At 40.2% G+C, this 20,856-nt stretch overlaps 1 long non-coding RNA gene across 1 annotated transcript; it reads right to left on the bottom strand.

The window, feature by feature from the left end:
* Positions 1–5,959: 5,959 nt before the first annotated feature.
* LOC109865181 (uncharacterized) lies at positions 5,960–19,961 on the bottom strand. The gene is made up of 4 exons (XR_002251535.2): positions 19,581–19,961; positions 12,961–13,034; positions 7,957–8,259; positions 5,960–7,170 (listed from the first exon to the last, which is right to left on the bottom strand). It is a non-coding gene; the product is annotated as an uncharacterized LOC109865181 (long non-coding RNA).
* Positions 19,962–20,856: the final 895 nt, after the last annotated feature.

Raw genomic sequence — 20,856 nt, 5'->3', positions numbered from 1 at the left:
GGAGCACGTGCTACGGGTGGGTGCTGCTATGGTGACCAGTGAGCTGAGATAAGGTGGGGCTTTAACTAGCAGAGATTTGTAGATGACCTGGAGCCAGTGGATTTGGCGACGAGTATGAAGCGAGGGCCAGCCAACGAGAGCATACAGGTCGCAGTTGTCACACCCTGACCGTAGATTGCTTTGTACGTTTCTATTTTTTGTTTGGTCAGGGTGTGATGTGGGTGGGTATTCTATGTTGTATGTCTAGGTGTTGTTTTCTATGTTTAGGCCTGGTATGGTTCCCAATCAGAGGCAGCTGTCAATCGTTGTCTCTGATTGAGAACCATACTTACCCACTTTTGTTTGTGGGGGGTTATTTTCCGTTTCAGTGTTTTCACTGTTTCGGTTTTCCTTTATTCTCTTGTTTCGTTTGTATTCAGTGTTCAGTTTATTAAAGGTATCATGAACACGCTGCGCTTTTGTCCTTTTCCTTCTTCCACCAACGAAAATCGTTACAGCAGTACAGTACAGTACAGTATATGGGACTTGGTGACAAAACGGATGGCACTGTGATAGACTGCATCCAATTTGTTGAGTAGAGTGTTGGAGGCTATTTTGTAAATGACATCGCCGAAGTCGAGAATCGATAGGATGGTCAGTTTTACGAGGGTATGTTTGGCAGCATGAGTGAAGGATGCTTTGTTGCGAAATAAGAAGCCGATTCTAGATTTCATTTTGGATTGGAGATGTTTAATGTGAGTCTGGAAGGAGAGTTTACAGTCTAACCAGACACCTAGGTATTTGTAGTTGTCCGCATATTCTAAGTCAGAACCGTCCAGAGTAATACTGGATGGGCGGGCAGGCAGGTGCACGCAGCGATCGGTTGAAGAGCATGCATTTAGTTTTACTTAGTATTAGTATTTAAGAGCAGTTGGAGGCCACGGAAGGAGAGTTGTATGGCATTGAAGGTCATCTGGTATTTACCCACATAGAGACAGCCAGAGGTCCGGACAACAGGCCCTCCGATTTGCCATACTGAACTCTATCGGAGAAGTAGTTGGTGAACCAAGCGAGGCAATCATTTGATGAACCAAGGCTTTTGAGCCTGCCAATAAGACTGTTGTGATTGACAGAGTCGTAAGCCAGGTCAATGAATATGGCTGCACAGTAATGTCTCTTATCAATGGCGGATATGATATCATTTAGGACCTTGAGCGTGGCTGAGGTGCACCCATGACCAGCTCTGAAACCAGATTGCATAGCGGAGAAGGTACGGTGAGATTCAAAATGGTCGGTAATCTGTTTGTTAACTTGGCTTTCAAAGACTTTAGAAAGGCAGGGTAGAATAGATATAGGTCTGTAGCAGTTTGGGTCTAGAGTGTCTCCCCCTTTAAAGAGGGGGATGGCCGCGTCCGCTTTCCAATCTTCTGGATAATCCCAGACGATACGAAAGGGAGGTTGAACAGGCTAGTAATAGAGGTTGCAACAATTTCGGCAGATAATTTTAGAAAGAGAGGGTCCAGATTGTCTAGCCCGGCTGATTTGTATGGGTCCAGATTTTGCAGCTCTTTCAGAACATCAGCTATCTGGATTTGGGTGAAGGAAAAGTGGGGGATGTTTGGGCGAGTTGCAATGGGGAGCGCAGGGCTGTTGACCGGGGTAGGGGTAGCCAGGTGGAAACCATGGCCAGCCGTAGAAAAATGCTTATTGAAATTCTCAATTATTGAGGATTTATCGGTAGTGACAGTGGTTCCTATCCTCAGCACAGTGGCAGCTGGGAGGAGGTGCTCTTATTCTCCATGGACTTTACAGTGTCCCTGAACTTTTTTGAGTTTGTACTACAGGATGCAAATTTCTGTTTGAAAAAGCTAACCTTAGCTTTCCTAACTATTTGTGTATATTGGTTGCTATCTTCCCTGAAAAGTTGCATATCACAGGGACTATTCGATGCTAATGCAGAATGCCACAGGATGTTTTTGTGCTGGTCAAGGGCAGACAGGTCTGGAGTGAACCAAGGACTATATCTGTTCCTGGTTCAAATTTTCTTTGAACGGAGCATGCTTATTTAAGATGGTGAGGAAGTTTTAAAGAATAACCAGGCATCCTCTACTGACGGGATGAGGTCAATGTCATTCCAGGATACCCGGGCCAGGCCGATTAGAAAGGCCTGCTCGCTGAAGTGTTTTATGGAGCATTTGACAGTGATGAGGGGTGGTCATTTGACCACAGACCCATTACGGATGCAGGCAATCAGGCAGTGATTGCTGAGATCTTGGTTGAAAACAGCAGAGGTGTATTTGGAGGGCGAGTTAGTTAGGATGATATGGTCGCCAGGTCGCAATTGTAAATGAGAACTTGTTCTCAACATGCCTACCTGGTTAACTAAAGGTGAAATAAATCAAATAAAAAAATATCTAGAGGGTGCCTGTGTTTACGGATTTGGGGTTGTACCTGGTAGGTTCATAGATAATTTGTGTGAGACTGAAGGCATCAAGCTTAGATTATAGGATGGTTGGGGTGTTAAGCATGTCCCAGTTTATGTCACCTAGCAGCACGAGCTCAGAAGATAGATGCGGGGCATTCAATTCACAGATGGTGTCCAGGCCACAGTTGTGGGCAGAGGGTAGTCTATAGCAAGCGACAACAGTGAGAGACTTGTTTCTGAAAAGGTGAAGTAGAAGCTCTAATTGTTTTGGTACAGACTTGGATAGTAAGACAGAACTCTGCAGGCTATCACTGCAGTAGATTGCAACACCACCCCTTTTGGCAGTTCTATCTTTGCGGAAAATGTTAAAGTTAGGGATGGAAATTTCAGGGTTTTTGCTGGTTTTCCTAAACCAGGATTCAGACATGGCTAAGGAATCCAGGTTGGCAGAATGTTCTAAAGCAGTGAATAAAGCAAACTTAGGGAGTAGGCTTCTAATGTTAACATGCATGAAACCAAGGCTTTTACGGTTACAGAAGTCAACCAATGATAGCACCTAGGCACTGCTGTTCCTGGATTAACCTCTACATCACCAGAGGAACAGAGGAGAAGTAGGATAAGGGTACGGCTAAAGGCTATAAGAACTGGCCGTCTAGTACGTTCGGAACAGAGAGTAAAGGGAGCAGATTTCTGGGCACGATAGCATAGATTCAAGGCATAATGTACAAAGGTATGGTAGGAAGAGAGTACATTGGAGGTAAACCTAGGCATTGAGTAATGATGAGAGAGATATAGCCTCTAGAGACATTTAAACCAGGTGATGTCATCGCATATTTAGGAGGTGGAACAACATGGTTGGTTAAGGCATATTGAGCAGGGCTAGAGGCTCTACAGTGAAATAAGACAGTAATCACTAACCAGAATAGTAATGGACGAGGCATATTGATATTAGGGAGAGGCATGCGTAGGCAAGTGATCTTATGGGTCCAGTGAGTGTTTGGGCTGGCTGGGGACACATAGATTCAGACAGTTAGCAGGCCGGGGCTAGCAAGCTAGCATAAGGGCCTTAGAGGGATGTCGCGATGGGGGAAAGTCTGTTTTTGCCTCTTCTTTTGCAAATGGGGCGGCAGGGTAGCCTAGTGGTAGGAGCGTTGGACTAGTAACCGGAAGGTTGCAAGTTCAAATCCCTGAGCTGACAAGGTACAAATCTGTCGTTCTGCCCCTGAACAGGCAGTTAACCCACTGTTCCTAGGCCATCATTGAAAATAAGAATTTGTTCTTAACTGACTTAAAAAAAAAAAAAAATGACACTGGCTTTAGTCCTACAGTCACACACAAGGATGGCCGATATGGTCATATTGTTATGGTACTATAGGTATGGTAATATAGTTATGGTAATATAGTTATGGTACTATAGTTATGGTAATACAGTTATGGTAATATAGTTATGGTACTATAGTTATGGTAATATAGTTATGGTACTATAGTTATGGTAATACAGTTATGGTAATATAGTTATGGTAATACAGTTATGGTAATATAGTTATGGTACTATAGGTATGGTACTATAGTTATGGTAATATAGTTATGGTAATATAGTTATGGTAATATAGTTATAGTCATATAGTTATGGTAATATAGTTATAGTCATACAGTTATGGTAATATAGTTATGGTAATATAGTTATAGTCATACAGTTATGGTAATATAGTTATGGTAATATAGTTATGGTACTATAGTTATGGTACTATAGTTATGGTAATATAGTTATGGTACTATAGTTATGGTAATATAGTTATGGTACTATAGTTATGGTAATATACAGTGGGGCAAAAAAGTATTTAGTCAGCCAACAATTGTGCAAGTTCTCCCACTTAAAAAGATGAGAGAGGCCTGTAATTTTCATCATAGGTACACTTCAACTATGACAGACAAAATGAGGAAAGAAAATCCAGAAAATCACATTTTAGGATTTTTAATGAATTTATTTGCAAATTATGGTGGAAAATAAGTATTTGGTCAATAACAAAAGTTCATCTCAATACTTTGTTATATACCCTTTGTTGGCAATGACAGAGGTCAAACGTTTTCTGTAAGTCTTCACAAGGTTTTCCCACACTGTTGCTGGTATTTTGGCACATTCCTCCATGCAGATCTCCTCTAGAGTAGTGATGATTTGGGGCTGTTGCTGGGCAACACGGACTTTCAACTCCCTCCAAAGATTTTCTATGGGGTTGAGATCTGGAGACTGGCTAGGCCACTCCAGGACTTTGAAATGCTTCTTACGAAGCCACTCCTTCGTTGCCCGGGCGGTGTGTTTGGGATAATTACTTTTACTTTTATAATTACTTTTCATTGAACTTACTAAGTATTTGAGTTAAAAATGCAGATGGTCTTACAGTGTTAAAACAACACTCTCCCCCAAAATACTGTGTTATGGAATAAAACTAAAAAGTGTAGCAGCATCATCTCTAATAGTTTTAAAGTCTGAATAACCCATGGTGTTAGGGAACCAACGCTCTAGGAGTGTTAGTTGGTCAACACTTTGAACAGTGTTTATTTAATAACACTATTTTGATGGGTCACATATACACATTAAGTGTTACATTTAACACTGTAGATGTAAAAATGTTGATTTGAAAAATGCTATTTAGGGTTAAAGTTATGGTTAGGTTTTATGACTTTGTTGTTGTGCCAGCTAGTGACCACTCTGCAGAGCTGCCTCCATATACATGAGTCAACCAAATAAATGTCAACCTGCGAGCTACTGTATGTACTGTGATGTCTGAAATATGCATTATTTGTATAGATAATAATTAAATACAAGACAACAAGCTCTATATGATAGAAGTAACATTATAACGACTGGTTATTTCCAAAAGTGTATTTCTACATAAATCAATAACGATATTCATAACAAAATTCCCATGCAGAATATTACATCAATTATACAAACCAAGCATAGTGGTACATCACTGCTTGTGAGTTTTACAGAATAATACAACACATCAAATGACACAGTGCCTTCAGAAAGTATTCACACCCCTTGACTTTGTTCACATTTTGTTGTGTTAAAGCCTGAATTGAAAATAGATTCAACTGAGATGTTTGGATCACTGGTCCACACAAAATAGCCCATAATGTTCAAGTGGAATTAAGTTTTTCAAAAGTTTTACAAATAATTAAAAAAATAAAAATCTTAAATGTCTTGAGTAAAAAAGTGTTCAACCCCTTTGATATGACAAGTCTAAATAAGATCATGAGTAAACATTTGCTTAACAAATCACATAATACATTGCATGGACTCACTCTGTGTGCAATAATAGTGTTTAACATGATTTTTTAATGACTACCTCATCTCTGTACCCCACACATACAATTATCTGTAAGGTCTCTCGGACGAGCAGGGAATTTCAAACACAGATTCAAGGCCAAAGACCAGGGAGGTTTTCCAAATGCCTTGTAAAGGGAACCTATTGGTAGATGGGTAAAACAAAAAGCAGACATTGAATATCCCTTTGAGCTTGGTGGAGTTACTAACTTGACTTTGGGTGGTGTATCAATACATCCTGTCACTACAAAGATACAGGTGTCCTTCCTAACTCAGTTGTCAGACAGGAAGGAAGCCGCTCATGAATTTCACAATGAGGCCAATGGTGACTTTAAAACAGTTACAGAGTTTAATGGCTGTGATAGGAGAACACTGAGGATGGATCAAACACATTGTAGTTACTCCACAATACTAACCTTGACTAGTTTGATGGGGCGGCAGGTTGCCTAGTGGTTAGAGTGTTGTGCCATTAACCAATAGGTTCCTGGATTGAATCCCTGAGCTGACAACGTAAACATCCGAACAAGGCAGTTAAGCCAGTGTTCCCCGGTAGACTGTCATTGTAAATAAGAATTTGTTCATAACTGACCTGTCTAGTTAAATAAAGGTAAATAAATTATAATAATTGACAGAGTGAAAAGGAAGCCTGTACAGAATAAAAATATTCCAAAACATGCATCATGTTTGAAACAAGGCACTATTGTAGTACTGCAAAAAACATGGCAAAGTAATTCAGTTTTTGTCCTGAATACAAAGTGTTATTTTTTAGGCAAATCCAATACACTAGATGCTGGGAGATGAATTCACCTTTCAACTGGACAATAAACCATGGCCAAATTTACACTAGAGTTGCCAAGAAGACAGTCAATCTATGGCAAGATCTGAAAATGGTTCTCTAGCTATGATCAACAGCCAATTTGACAGAGCTTGAAGAATTTAGAAAAGAATAATGGGAACATTTTGAACAATCCAAATGTGGAAAGCTTTTAGAGACGTACCCAGACAGACTCACAGCTGTAATCAATGCAGAAGGAGCTTCTACAAATTATTGACTTAGAGACGTACCCAGACAGACTCACAGCTGTAATCAATGCAGAAGGAGCTTCTACAAATTATTGACTTAGAGACGTACCCAGACAGACTCACAGCTGTAATCAATGCAAAAGGAGCTTCCACAAAGTATTTATTGACTTAGGAGTTTGACTACTTGTGTAAATGAGATATTTCTGTCCCCACAAGGATAGTAGAACACACACAGCTCCTCCAGACTGAAAGTTATGCAGGCTTCTGGTTTAGGGCCTCTCTGGTAGCTTTGTCATTGTTTCTCAAGGAACTATTAAGTCTTAAGATGCGAAACAGTAGAACACCCAGAACAGTGATGATACTGACGATAGGTGACCTGATGATCCCAGAAACGCTTGTTTTTCATTTCTCACTGAGAAAATAAAGAGAGGTTAGCACTCAGAATACTCACAAATGTTGCAGTATCAAGCCCCATATGGAATATATACACTGAGTGTACAACACATTCGGAACACCTTCCGAATATTGAGACACAACTGAATTGAGGCAGTTTTCAGGGCAAAGGGGAGTTTGCCCTGAAAACTGCCTCAATTCATCGGGGCATGGATCCTACAAGGTGTCGAAAGCATTCCACAGGGATAATGGCCCATCTTGACTCCAATGTTTCCCACAGTTGTGTCAAGTTGGCTGGATGTCCTTTGCGTGGTAGACCATTCTTGATACACACAGGACACTTTTGAGCGTGAAAAACCCAGCAGCGTTGCAGTTCTTGACACACTCAAATCGGTGCTCCTGGCGCCTACTACCATACCTCATTCAAATGCAGTTAAATCTTGTCTTGCCCGTTCATCCTCTGAATGGTACACATACACAAGACTCATCATGTCTAATTTATCTCAATGCTAAATCAATTAAATCCTTCTTTAACCTGTCTCCTGCCCTTCATCATCACTGATTGAAGTGGATTTAACAAGTGACATCAACAAGGGATCATAGCTTTCACCTGGATTCACCTGGTCAGTCTATGTCATGGAAAGAGCAGGTGTTCCTAATGTTTTGTACACTCAGTGTATATGAATACTGTATTATCACATTTAATTTGAATTACTGGACCTTTTCCTGGTCATATCACATGAACCCATTTAACCTGTGTAACACTGGTCACTGTATATTAACATTGTACTCACATGTAACTTACATGAAACATTCAATGTGCCATGTCCGTTGCCACAGTCTGTGTTAATGGTAAAAGTGTAGTTTCCCTCATCAGCTTTGGTAACATTTTTGATCTCACAAAAGTAGGTGTTGGTTGTTATCGTAGTGTTACAATCTTTTGTACAATCACAATTTCGTATTGGAGATTTTGATTTATGTTTCCAGAAATAATTTGTAGTTTTACATCCCAGATTATTCTGACCTACATCACTGTATTCCACTCTACATGTCAGGTTGTGGTTCTGTCCTGCTACAACCGATTGATTTTCACACGTTACATTAACCCCTGGAAAAACAAACAAGGACATGAATTAATCAACAAGCAACATAATATTGGATGTCAATGAATGAAAGGATATCAATGGATAATATTGGGTATCAAACTATATCAAGGAATGAACATGCAACATAATATCATAGCATTGTTCCAGTACATTTTACATGATGATAAATGTGTTCATATACTGTACATACAATGACAAACATGTACATTCACATTCATATGTAGTGGGGCAAAAAAGTATTTAGTCAGCCACCAATTGTGCAAGTTCTCCCACTGAAAAAGATGAGAGAGGCCTGTATTTTTCATCATAGGTAGACTTCAACTATGACAGACAAAATGAGAAAAAAAATCCAGAAAATCACATTGTAGGATTTTTAATGAATTTATTTGTGTTACGGCTTTCTTCCGTTGAAGGAGAGTCGGACCAAAATGCAGCGTGGTTAGTTCGATACATGTTTAATGAAAACGAATACGAACAATACAAAAACAACAAACGGAAAATGTGAAAACCTATACAGCCTGTCTGGTGACTAACACAGAGACAGGAACAATCACCCACAAACACACAGTGAAACCCAGGCTCCCTAAATATGGTTCCCAATCAGAGACAACGAGAATCACCTGACTCTGATTGAGAACCTCAGGCAGCCATAGACTATGCTAGACACCCCTACTGAGCCACAATCCCAATACCTACTAAAACCCCAATACAAAAACACAACACAAAATAAACCCATGTCACACCCTGGCCTGACCAAATAAATATATAAACACAAAATACTAAGACCAGGGCGTGACAATTTGCAAATTATGGTGGAAAATAAGTATTTGGTCACCTACAAACAAGCAAGATTTCTGGCTCTCACAGACCTGTAACTTCTTCTTTAAGAGGCTCCTCTGTCCTCCACTCGTTACTTGTATTAATGGCAAAAAGACCTGTCCACAACCTCAAACAGTCACACTCCAAACTCCACTATGGCCAAGACCAAAGAGCTGTCAAATGACAACAGAAACAAAATTGTAGACCTGCACCAGGCTGGGAAGACTGAATCTGCAATAGGTAAGCAGCTTGGTTTGAAGAAATCAACTGTGGGAGCAATTATTAGGAAATGGAAGACATACAAGACCACTGATAATCTCCCTCGATCTGGGGCTCCACGCAAGATCTCACCCCGTGGGGTCAAAATGATCACAAGAACGGTGAGCAAAAATCCCAGAACCACACGGGGGGACCTAGTGAATGACCTGCAGACAGCTGGGACCAAAGAAACAAAGCCTACCATCAGTAACACACTACGCCGCCAGGACTCAAATCCTGCAGTGCCAGGCGTGTCCCCCTGTTTAAGCCAGTACATTTCCAGGCCCATCTGAAGTTTGCTAGAGAGCATTTGGATGATCCAGAAGAAGATTGGGAGAATGTCATATGGTCAGATGAAACTTATAACTTGTACAAAATATAATATACAAAATATAACTTCTTTGTCAAAACTCAACTCGTCGTGTTTGGAGGACAAAGAATGCTGAGTTGCATCCAAAGAACACCATACCTACTGTGAAGCATGGGGGTGGAAACATCATGATTTGGGCTGTTTTTCTGCAAAGGGACCAGGACGACTGATCCGTGTAAAGGAAAGAATGAATGGGGCCTTGTATCGTGAGATTTTGAGTGAAAACCTCCTATCAGCAAGGGCATTGAAGTTGAAACGTAGCTGGGTCTTTCAGCATGACAATGATCCCAAACACACCGCCCGGGCAACGAAGGAGTGGCTTCTTAAGAAGCATTTCAAGGTCCTGGAGTGGCCTAGCCAGTCTCCAGGTCTCAACCCCATAGAACATCTTTGGAGGGAGTTGAAAGTCCGTGTTGCCCAGCAACAGCCCCAAAACATCACTGCTCTAGAGGAGATCTGCATCGAGGAATGGGCCAAAATACCAGCAACAGTGTGTGAAAACCTTGTGAAGACTTACAGAAAACGTTTGACCTCTGTCATTGCCAACAAAGGGTAAATAACAAAGTATTGAGATAAACTTTTGTTATTGACCAAATACTTATTTTCCACCATAATTTGCAAATAAATTCATAAAAAATTCTACAATGTGATTTTCTGGATTTTTTTTCTCATTTTGTCTGTCATAGTTGAAGTGTACCTATGATGAAAATTACAGGCCTCTCTCATATTTTTAAGTGGGAGAACTTGCACAATTGGTGGTTGACTAAATACTTTTTTGCCGCACTGTACATTATCATTCAGTGGTGTCCTGAAATGATTAACACCCTTCATAAAGATCAGCAATAATGACTGTACACTCTTAGAAGTAGAGCTGCCTGGAAGAACCTTTTGGTTTGCCACACCAGCGGAACCTTTGCAGGTCCTTGAGTAACCCCTCTGAAAAGGGTCTCAGAAGAACCTCTTTGTAAAAGTTCAAACTGGGAACTGGAAGTGTTGTAAGTCTTGTGGGCACAGTAGAGTAAACAATTATCATGTACTGCGCCTTCAGAAACGTTTAATACCCCTGGACTTATTTCACATTTAGTTGTTTTACTCATTTTATTAAATATATGTTTTACACATAATACCTCATAATGACAAAGTGAATGCATTTGATTAGACATTTCAGTAAATGTATTGAACATTATATACAGACATATTGAATTTACATTAGTATGAGTCAATAATAGAAGCCTCGTTGGCAGTGATTACAGCTGTGAGTCTTTCTGGGCACGTCTCTAAGAGCATTGCACACCAGGATTGTGCAACATTTGCCCATTATTCTTTTCAAAACCTTCAAGCTCTGCCAAGTTGGTTGTTGCTAGACAACCATTTTCAGGTCTTGCTATAGATGTTCAGGTAGATTTAAGTCAAAACTGTAACTCGGCCACTCAAATCAAATCAAATGTTATTGGTCACATACACATGGTTAGCAGATATTAATGTGAGTGTAGCGGAATGCTTGTGTTTCTATTTCCAACCATGCAGTGAAAACTAACAAGTAATGTAACAATTTCACAAGAGGAACATTCACGGTCCAGTGTAGATTTGGCATTGTGCTATTGCCGTGTAGTGGCTCAGCATTCTTACTGGAACGAAATAGCGCAGGCTGCTCTGAGAGTCAAATCAAATTCTGCTCACTGCAGCCGTGCGAGTTGGCAATACCGCGGGTGTGCAGATAACCAACAGCGGTGCCACAGGCCAGGGAAGAACAAAGATGCAAGGGGGGGTTGACGACAGTGTCCTAAACCGCAAATCTTAGCAGCCGTGTCTCAGATGTGGAGCACGTGGTCTAACAGGGACAGAATCAAGAGTTATGCAGTTACTTCCCTTCCTGTTTACAGAAGGGTCAGCAGCAATACATGACTCATTCTTTATGGTGGCTGGGATAGAACCGATTTCGGGTTTGGATAGTCTGTGTGAAATGCCAGGGGAAGGGATTCTAAAAGGTAACAAGTTAAAGCTGGTAAGATCAAACAAGCAGACTCGCAAGCTCAGAAAGAAAAAAATGGGGTTTTCATCTATCACTACAACGTTAATTTCTAAATTGTAATTACTTTGCCACTTTTGCCAATTTATTGCCTAACCCTAACCCCAACCCCTAACCCCAACCCTAACCCTAACCCCTAACCCTAACCCTAACCCCAACCCCTAACCCCTAACCCCTAACCCTAACCCCTAACCCCAACCCCTAACCCTAACCCTATCCCTATCCCTAACCCTAACCCCAACCCCTAACCCTATCCCTAACCCTAACCGGCCTACCTGGTTAAATAAAGGTGATATAAAATAAAACAAAATAAAAAAAAGTTGTCCAATAAATAGAATTTACCACAGGTGGACTACAATCAAGTTGTCGACCTGTGGGGCAGCAGGGTAGCCTAGTGGTTAGAGCATTGGACTAGTAACCGGAAGGTTGTGAGTTCAAACCCCCGAGCTGACAAGGTACAAATCTGTCGTTCTGCCCCTGAACAGGCAGTTAACCCACTGTTCCTAGGCCGTCATTGAAAATAAGAATGTGTTCTTAACTGACTTGCCTGGTTAATTAAAATAAAAAATCTCAAGGATGAACAATGGAAACACGATGCACCTGAGCTTAATTTCAAGTCTCATAGCAAAGGGTCTGGGTACTTATGTAAATAAGGTATTTCTGATATTATTTTTAATACATTTGCAAAAATGTACATAAAAATGTGTTTTTGCTTTGTCATTATGGGGTATTGTGTATTGATTAGTCATTGTTATTTATTTAAGTCATTTTAGAATAAGGTTGGAACGTAACAAAATGTGGAATGGGGTCTGAATACTTTCCGACTGCACTGTAGCTTAGTAGAACCCCCCTCTCTTGTTTAATGCACAAAAATGTAAGAGGGTAATTCTACCCAATGCAAACACTGAGTGTTGGAGTGTGCCCCTAGCTAGCAGTAAAACAATATATAATACAAAATCTTGTCATTTTGGAGTCACTTTTATTATAAATAAGAACAGCATATGTTTCTAAACACTTCTACAATAATGTGTTTGCTACCACGTTGATGAATACTCCTGATTTAATTGTGAATAATGATGAGAGGGTCAAAGATCCTACCCCCAAGACATGCTAACCCCTCACCAATACAATAACAGGGGAGGTTAGTATGTCTCGGGGCTATGATCTTTGAACCTATAACTTTCTCACTCATAACAACCATAATAATGTATAAAGTGTGCAGTTTACCTTGTTTTTCTGACTGGACATTAGAAGTGAACAAACCGAGACTCAGAAACAGCAGAAGCATTTTGCCATGTGTCCTAAAGCACAAAGAACAAAAACCACAAAACATGAATAGCTTATACATTAACCTACATTAACTTACATCAGATTGGACATAGACTGTATGCTTCAAGCAGTAGTTATATGTCTTGAAGGTACTGGAATTAACCACAGCCCTGATCTGTAGTCATGGCAACTGTGGAGCTGTAGTGATATTTAAGAACAGGTCAGGAGAAATTCTGGGTGAATCTGAATAGTTTTCAAGTCCCACTCAAGCAGTTTTTTAAATTACTTTTCCTCATGAAAGACCATATCCAAAGTATAAATACAGTAGTGTATACACACTTAAGCTTTAAAAAAGACATTGAGAAAAATAGAGCTTTTTAGACTTATCTACAAAAGTCAATGAGTTAAAAAATACTTTGGCGTTGTAAAATGGGTATGAGAGGTTCTGAATTGCAACCTGGGGCTCCCCCCGCACCAAAACTTCTCCACCCTGCATGCAATCTGCAAAGCCTGAACTTTTCCACATTTATGCATTTTCATCTCTCCACAGCCTTAGTAGGCCTACCAAAGAAACACCCAGAGTTCAGCTGAATTCACCATCTAACACAGACTGTCATTAGCGCTGAGGAAAACAAAATAACCTTCTGAGATTGAGACTCTGAGAGTAATCATGAGATGTCCGTCAAGGTGACGTGACCAACAAATCCTCACTCACAATAATCTAAGTAGGTAAGGATACTGTACTTACAAGCTTACAGCCTCTGAATGTTCTGCCGTCAAATAAAGTTTTAGTGTGCAGTGTCCCAGAAAATAACTGGGGGAGAAGAGATTCGGTGGAGACCCCTTTTCACAACCTCTACCCTACATGACGCCAACTGTTGAGAAGGTCTCTCTCTCATATATATATATATATATATATATATATATATAAGCACTGAAAAGGGCCAAAGCCTACATAGATTTTTCTTCTAACCAGAGGTGTTTTAATGCTCAACATGTGTTACAATGACATCATAGGTATACCTTTTTATTTTTTTGGTTCCTCCATTATGGGACTTGTAAATGATTTATGTATTTGACTTGGCTGAGATGAGTGGGCTGGAAATGTCAAGGAATGAGTTTGGATTGGTCTGCCATATAGCATCTTCTTTCTATTTGAGATGGTTAGTATGTGTAGGTAATTCTGTATAATGCTGCTTTTTTTCATATATATTACTTATTAGAATTGCATAAGTGTTGCTCTCCACTTTTCTGGAGGACCGAGTTTTTAAATCAGTGGAATTAATGTATGATAGCTAAGGAGATGGAGAAAACGCCTGTCTCCGAATTAATCTTTAAACTAAGGGCAATGTTACATGTATGATCTTATTATTCGTATCTCAGAGCCATTTGCTTGGCTAGTTATAGCCTACTGTTAGCTAGCTAACATTGAACCTGGTTGGTTAGCTACCTGCAGATTCATGCTGGTTAGTAACATCATGAGTTGGGATTATGGTCCATTGTTTAGCTAGCTAACAAAAGACTCAACTATGCAAGAATCCATTTCAATAGAATGTCACTGTGACAACTGTTTGCCAGTTAGCTTGGGTGCTTGACTGCTGTTGCTAGGACAGAACACTCGGATCAACCCTTAAAGAGATTGGTGGAACTAAAGCTTAAGAGGTTGTGAAGGATGCTGAATAGGGGTAGAAAAAGAAGTGCTCTGCAGTTGGCACCAAAACATTCAAAAGCCATTTCCTCAAAATTGAGGTTACAAGTTGATCAATTTTCAAAGCAGAATAACTTTCCCATTGTTCCTCAAATGCAATGTATGACATACCATTTTTGTCCAATGTCAAAAACAGGATTTCAAATGTTGCTACATAAGTCTGAATACAAGCGGTTGGGCACATACATCACTCCTTAATTGTCTAGTGTTGATCACGTGCCCACTGGAGCCTCTTCTTCCTGTTTTTAGCTGATAGGAGTGTAACCCGTTGTGGTCCCTTTGAGGTCTGCTGCAATAGCCCATCCGTGACAAGGATCGATGAGTTGTTTCGTACCGAAATGTCGCTCTGCACACCATTGTTGTACTGTGCCGTTATTTGTCTGTTTGTGGCCCGCCTGTTAGCTTACACGGTTCTTGCCATTCTCCTTCGACCTCTCATCAACAAGCTGTTTTCACCCACAGGACTGCCACTGACTGGATGTTTTTGTTTGTTGCACCATTCTCGGGAATCCCTAGACCAGGAGTCTAACATTTTTTAGCACGAGAGCTTCTTGAAAAAAATTAAATATGTTGCTAGTTACAATTTTTTTTCTAGATTTCAAATAAGAACATTCCTCTCTTATCCTCTCCCCTGCAACTCTTCCCTGGGTCCTTCGTGTACAAGAGAAAGTCGTGCACTGTTTTAAGGGGGGACCTATTAAATAAGTGATTTTTTTTTTCATTCTTCCTAGTTTAAGATTTTGTTTCGTTTTTTCTCTCAAAATTACAATTGTTCATTGAGAAACAACACAATTAGATGTTCTGAGTCCATGTCAATCACATCAGAACACAATTTCTTCAGGTCTGGAATTGTCATTTGTGAGTGTAATTTCCCTTTAGATGTTCACCTGGCACTTTAATTGTGTGTCTGCGAGTGAGGATTGGGCCGTCTGATGTGCTGGTCTAGAAGGTTCTGTACTGCTGCTGCTCATTTCAAGGCAAAGTTTCTCATGTTCACCTTGAATTTTATATTGTTGTTTTTAATTTCTTTATTCATGTTCAAATTCCCATGTGCAGTCTGAGCCATTCTCTGCTGTACTACTAGTGTTGATGCTTTGGAACTGAAAGTAGTCAAATCTCTTGTTATGGTTGTTATGTACATTACATCAGCTTGGATACAAGTGCAGATTACACGTCGATTTTGTTCATGTAAAACAGGGGTTCTTAAACTTTTTCAGCCTGGGACCAAAGCTTATGAAAACATGCAACTATATGTAAATATTGGTACATTTCATTGCCCTCATGCCTGAAACAAATGCATCATAAACAAATAACTGTCAAGTCTACTCCTCCTCCCTCCCTGCTTCCTGTGATTGAAGCTGCTGGTCTACTAACCGCTGGTCTACTGGTCCTGGCAACCCACATTTTGCACACCTGGTAACCATCATTGCGCACACCTGCTCCCCATCATTATACACACCTGGACTTCATCATCACCTTCATTACTCTTCCTTTATTTATCCCTCAGTAGTATCAGTCATTAGTAGTATTGTTTTCACTCACAATCTGTACACGGCTCGTGTGTGTCCATCTGTATTGGTTCATTATTAAACTCACCTTCTTCTACCTGACTACCGGTGTAATCGTTACAATGAAATACCCACATAAACAGCTATATATTTATTTAATTTTCCACGTAAAAACACTCTTCCATTTCCATCTAGGCTGGAACTGTTGCTGTTAAAATAGAACAAATCATTTTCATTATGAACTGGAATAAACTGACTGATGACATCATAAAGATGTAGACTGAAAACACACATCCAGTCCTAATGAGAGGGGTGTGACTGGTTGAAGTTCTCAACAAGCAGGTCTACTCTGGGCTTAGTTATTAACAGTGCAGTCCTGAGGTAATGCCCAGCATAGAGTCTCTTTCTGTTTTTTAAGTACGCCAGAGTTGAGAACCCTGACTCATATAGGTATGTGGTGCCAAATTGGATGAGAACATTTCCTGCTTCCTCAGCCAGGCAGGAGATCGCTCACTGCTGTAGATGACATCAAAATGAGAGGACCATGGCACTCTTCATACAATTACATAAAATGCCTTTATTTGTATGGCATGTTCAGTGGAAACAAAGTTTTAAAAATCCAATGCGTTTCGACTGCACGGCCTTGGTCATGGAGTACAAAGAAACGATAATGCAATGTCCTCTTTTGAACAGCTTTTTCCAGTCAGTCCTAACTTGAAGAGGGAGGGGCCACAACATTGATTGGATAACACCAAGTAAGCAATACCAAACACATTAGTCAGTATTTAGTAAGCCACCAATTGTGCAACTTCTCCCCCTTAAAAAGATGAGACGCCTGTAATTTTCATCATACTGCCAAATTGGGCGTACTGCCAAATTGCAGCTACTGATAGTAAGGATTTGTACAGTCAGCGACTTGAATGAACACAGAAATTAGTTATAAGAAAAGCACAAGCATTAAAATTCCCATTACAGGATTCAATTGTGATTTTGGGGTCACAGGTCTACACACAATAGCCCATAATGTTAATGTGGAATTATGTTTTTCAAAAGTTTTACAAATTATTTAAAAATGAACATCTGAAATGTCTTCAGTAAAAAAGTATTCAACCCCTTTATGACAAGCCTAAGTAATTTCAGGAGACAACATTTGCTTTACAAGTCACATAATAAGTTGCATGGACTCACTCTGTGTGTTTTCCAAATGCCTTGCAAAGGGCAAGTATTGGTAGATAGGTAAAACAAAACAAAAAGCAGACATTGAATATCCCTTTGAGCATGGTGGAGTAATTAATTATCAACACACCCAGTCAATACAAAGACATCCTTCCTAACCCAGTTGCCAGAGAGGAAGGAAACTGCTCATGGATTTCACCATGAGGCTAATGGTGACTTTAACCCTCCTGCTTATGTATACAATTTTGTTCAGGCACATGCCCATTCATCAGATGTACACACTTCCTCTCCCAGACCCCCACATGCATGTGTGTTTGAGCACACACACTCACACACCTCACTCCCCGCCTTGGCTTCCAATGCAACCCCCACAGGAACCTTCCCCCTATAGAATCTTTCCCCCACAGGAACCTTCCCCCAATAGAATCTCTCCCCCACAGGAACCTTCCCCCAATAGAATCTTTCCCCCACAGGAACCTTCCCCCAATAGAATCTTTCCCCCACAGGAACCTTCCCCCAATATAATCTTTCCCCCACAGGAACCTTCCCCCAATAGAATCTTTCCCCCACAGGAACCTTCCCCCAATAGAATCTTACCCCCACAGGAACCACACCTATTGGCATTCTCACAAATAATCGCAACATTGTTTCAATAAGATATAGATCTTTTCTCACAGCTCTGGTGTATATAAAGCTTTTTTGAGGCCCTGCTCACAATTCATTCTGTGGCAGCACAATGACCAAATGATATACTGTACGTGAGGCTCTTGATCATGACACTGGTGAGGAAGGGAAAGACGCTAGGAAACTGACAGTGAAGATGCATCGGAGGAGAAAGTGTCAGAAGTTGAAGACAACACAGAATATGATCCAGACCAAGAGACAACCGATGTGGAACATTCCAGTGATGAGGAATTACTGAGAACGTGAATTAATCAATATAAATTATATATAATATAATAATTATGCAATTATTAAAAAGTCTTAAAGGACAATATTCATCTGTATAATCAACACCAAAGCTGGAAGATAACATGCATGTCTGCCTAAACTGCATTGGCATAACCTTTACTAAGCTGGTTTAGAAAGGCAGTTGGGTTTTGGTCTGCACAGTGCCTTCCGAAAGTATTCATACCCCTTAACTGACTGAATTCATAATCGATTAAATCGATTTATTTTCTCACCCATCTACACACAATACCCCATAATGACAAAGTGAAAACATGTTTTCAGAATGTTTACTAATTTACCGCAAATGAAATACATTAATATCTCATTTGTATAAGTATTCACACCCCTAATTCAATACTTTGAAGACGTCGGCAGTTTAATTTTAATAGGCCAGTCAGTTAATATCAAATTCTTATTTTCAATGACTGCCTAGGAACAGTGGGATAACTGCCTATTCAGGGGCAGAACGACGGATTTGTACTTTGTCAGCTCGGGGATTTAAACTTGCAACCTTTCAGTTCCTAGTCCAACGCTCTAACCACTAGGCGACCCTGCCGATTTCCACATCTGGATTGTTCAACATTTGCCCATTTATTATTTTCAAAATTCTTCAAGCTCTGCCAAATTGGCTGTTGATCATAGCTAGAGAACCATTTTCAGGTCTTGCCATAGATTCACTGTCTTCTTGGTAAACAACTCATGTAGATTTGGCCATGGGTTATTGTCCAGCTGAAAGGTGAATTCATCTCCCAGCGTCTAGTGTATTGGATTTGCCTAAAAAAAGAACACTTTGTTCAGGACAAAAACTGAATTACTTTGCCATGTTACCATAGTTCCTTGTTTCAAACATGATGCATGTTTTGGAATATTTTTATTCTGTACAGGCTTCCTTTTCACTCTCATTTAACTAGACAGGTCAGTTATGAACATATTCTTATTTCCTTTAGTCTACCGGGGAACAGTGGGTTAACTGCCTTGTTCAGATGTTTACCTTGTCAGCTCAGGGATTCAATCCAGGAACCTATTGGTTAATGGCACAACACTCTAACCACTAGGCTACCTGCCGCCCCACCAAACTAGTCAAGGTTAGTATTGTGACACACTACAATGTGTCAAATTTCTCCTATCACAGCCATTACAGTTTCTCAATTACTAAAACACTAAAATCCATTGGCTGAACTAAGTTCTCAGTTGCCTGGACTCATTTAGCTAATTGTGCAGTCTGTTGTCAATACCTTTGTGATAAAGTGCGTCTCGGTGAGAGGTGTAGGAGTCAGGCGCAGGAGAGCAGGGATTTTCTTTGAGAAGCGTGTTTAATGTAGAGATCTGTACACATAGTCCACCAATACAAAATTGGCCCAGATGAATGTCCAAACTACTCGCTCGAAGGAAAACAAACTCGTGTCAGTACACGGAGGAACAACCACAGTTCCGACACTACCTACACATGCGTCAATGCGAAAACAATAAACCGCATAGAATACTGAACGCTAATACTCACAAACTTAATCCTGCACGAATTACGGCAGGTAGCAGGTGCCCTATCTACCCACAGAAATCAAAGCACTTGAAACCAGGTGTGAAAAGGAACACAGACAAAACCAGAAAAAGAAAAAGAGATCGGTAGCGGCTAGTAAAAAGGCGACGCCCAGCGCCGCCCGAACAGGGAGAGGAGTTACCTTCGGTAGAAGTCGTGACAACCTTAAACCATTTCACATGGTAAAACACAATTTGCAGATCTCACTTAGACTTTTCAGCAAAACTCTAAACACATTCTCAAAACACATTCTGCACTCTAATGCACATGTCTTCCATACTGGTAAACACAAGTGGCAACAATCAAATACAAATAGAGAACACATGTCATTGATTGAACACAGCCACTCAAAATTGATTTAACCTCTTTCAAATGATGCGACACAACCAATATAAGCCAGTTCAGAGAGCAAACAGGTTGTTGAAGGTGGGATGGAGAAAGTCTGAGAATGGATACTGTAGTACAGTGCATTGTAGGCTGTATACTGTACAATGGACACATTGTATGGCCCTGAACATTGTGCTTTCCATTTATTACAGTTATTCTCAGTCGCTTTGGTGCATTTTTCAACTCATCCCTAACATGTGCAAAATAGTAAGTGCATTTCTCAGAACAATTTGTACAAACTGCAATATATATGTTTCTAGAGCTAGTCAGTCATTAAAAATCCTTAGTACATCTCTCAAAAGTACATAGTCATGCCAATGATCATCAGAATGATGATGTTCACGAACAAGGTCGTCAAAATGTTTAGGCATGTTGTCAATGTAACTGTGTACTTTGACAGTATTACCTGATGTAAACTTAGGCTAGTTTGGATCAAAATCAAATTAAATTGATTTATATAGCCCTTCGTACATCAGCTGATATCTCAAAGTGCTGTACAGAAACCCAGCCTAAAACCCCAAACAGCAAGCAATGCAGGTGTAGAAGCACGGTGGCTAGGAAAAACTCCCTAGAAAAGGCCAAAACCT

The sequence above is a fragment of the Oncorhynchus kisutch genome, linkage group LG20 (genome assembly GCF_002021735.2).
Source record: "Oncorhynchus kisutch isolate 150728-3 linkage group LG20, Okis_V2, whole genome shotgun sequence".
In the NCBI taxonomy this organism is placed as follows: Eukaryota; Metazoa; Chordata; class Actinopteri; order Salmoniformes; family Salmonidae; genus Oncorhynchus; species Oncorhynchus kisutch.
The sequence above is the reverse complement of the archived record's forward strand: the minus strand, read 5'-3'. Positions and strand labels throughout refer to the sequence as shown.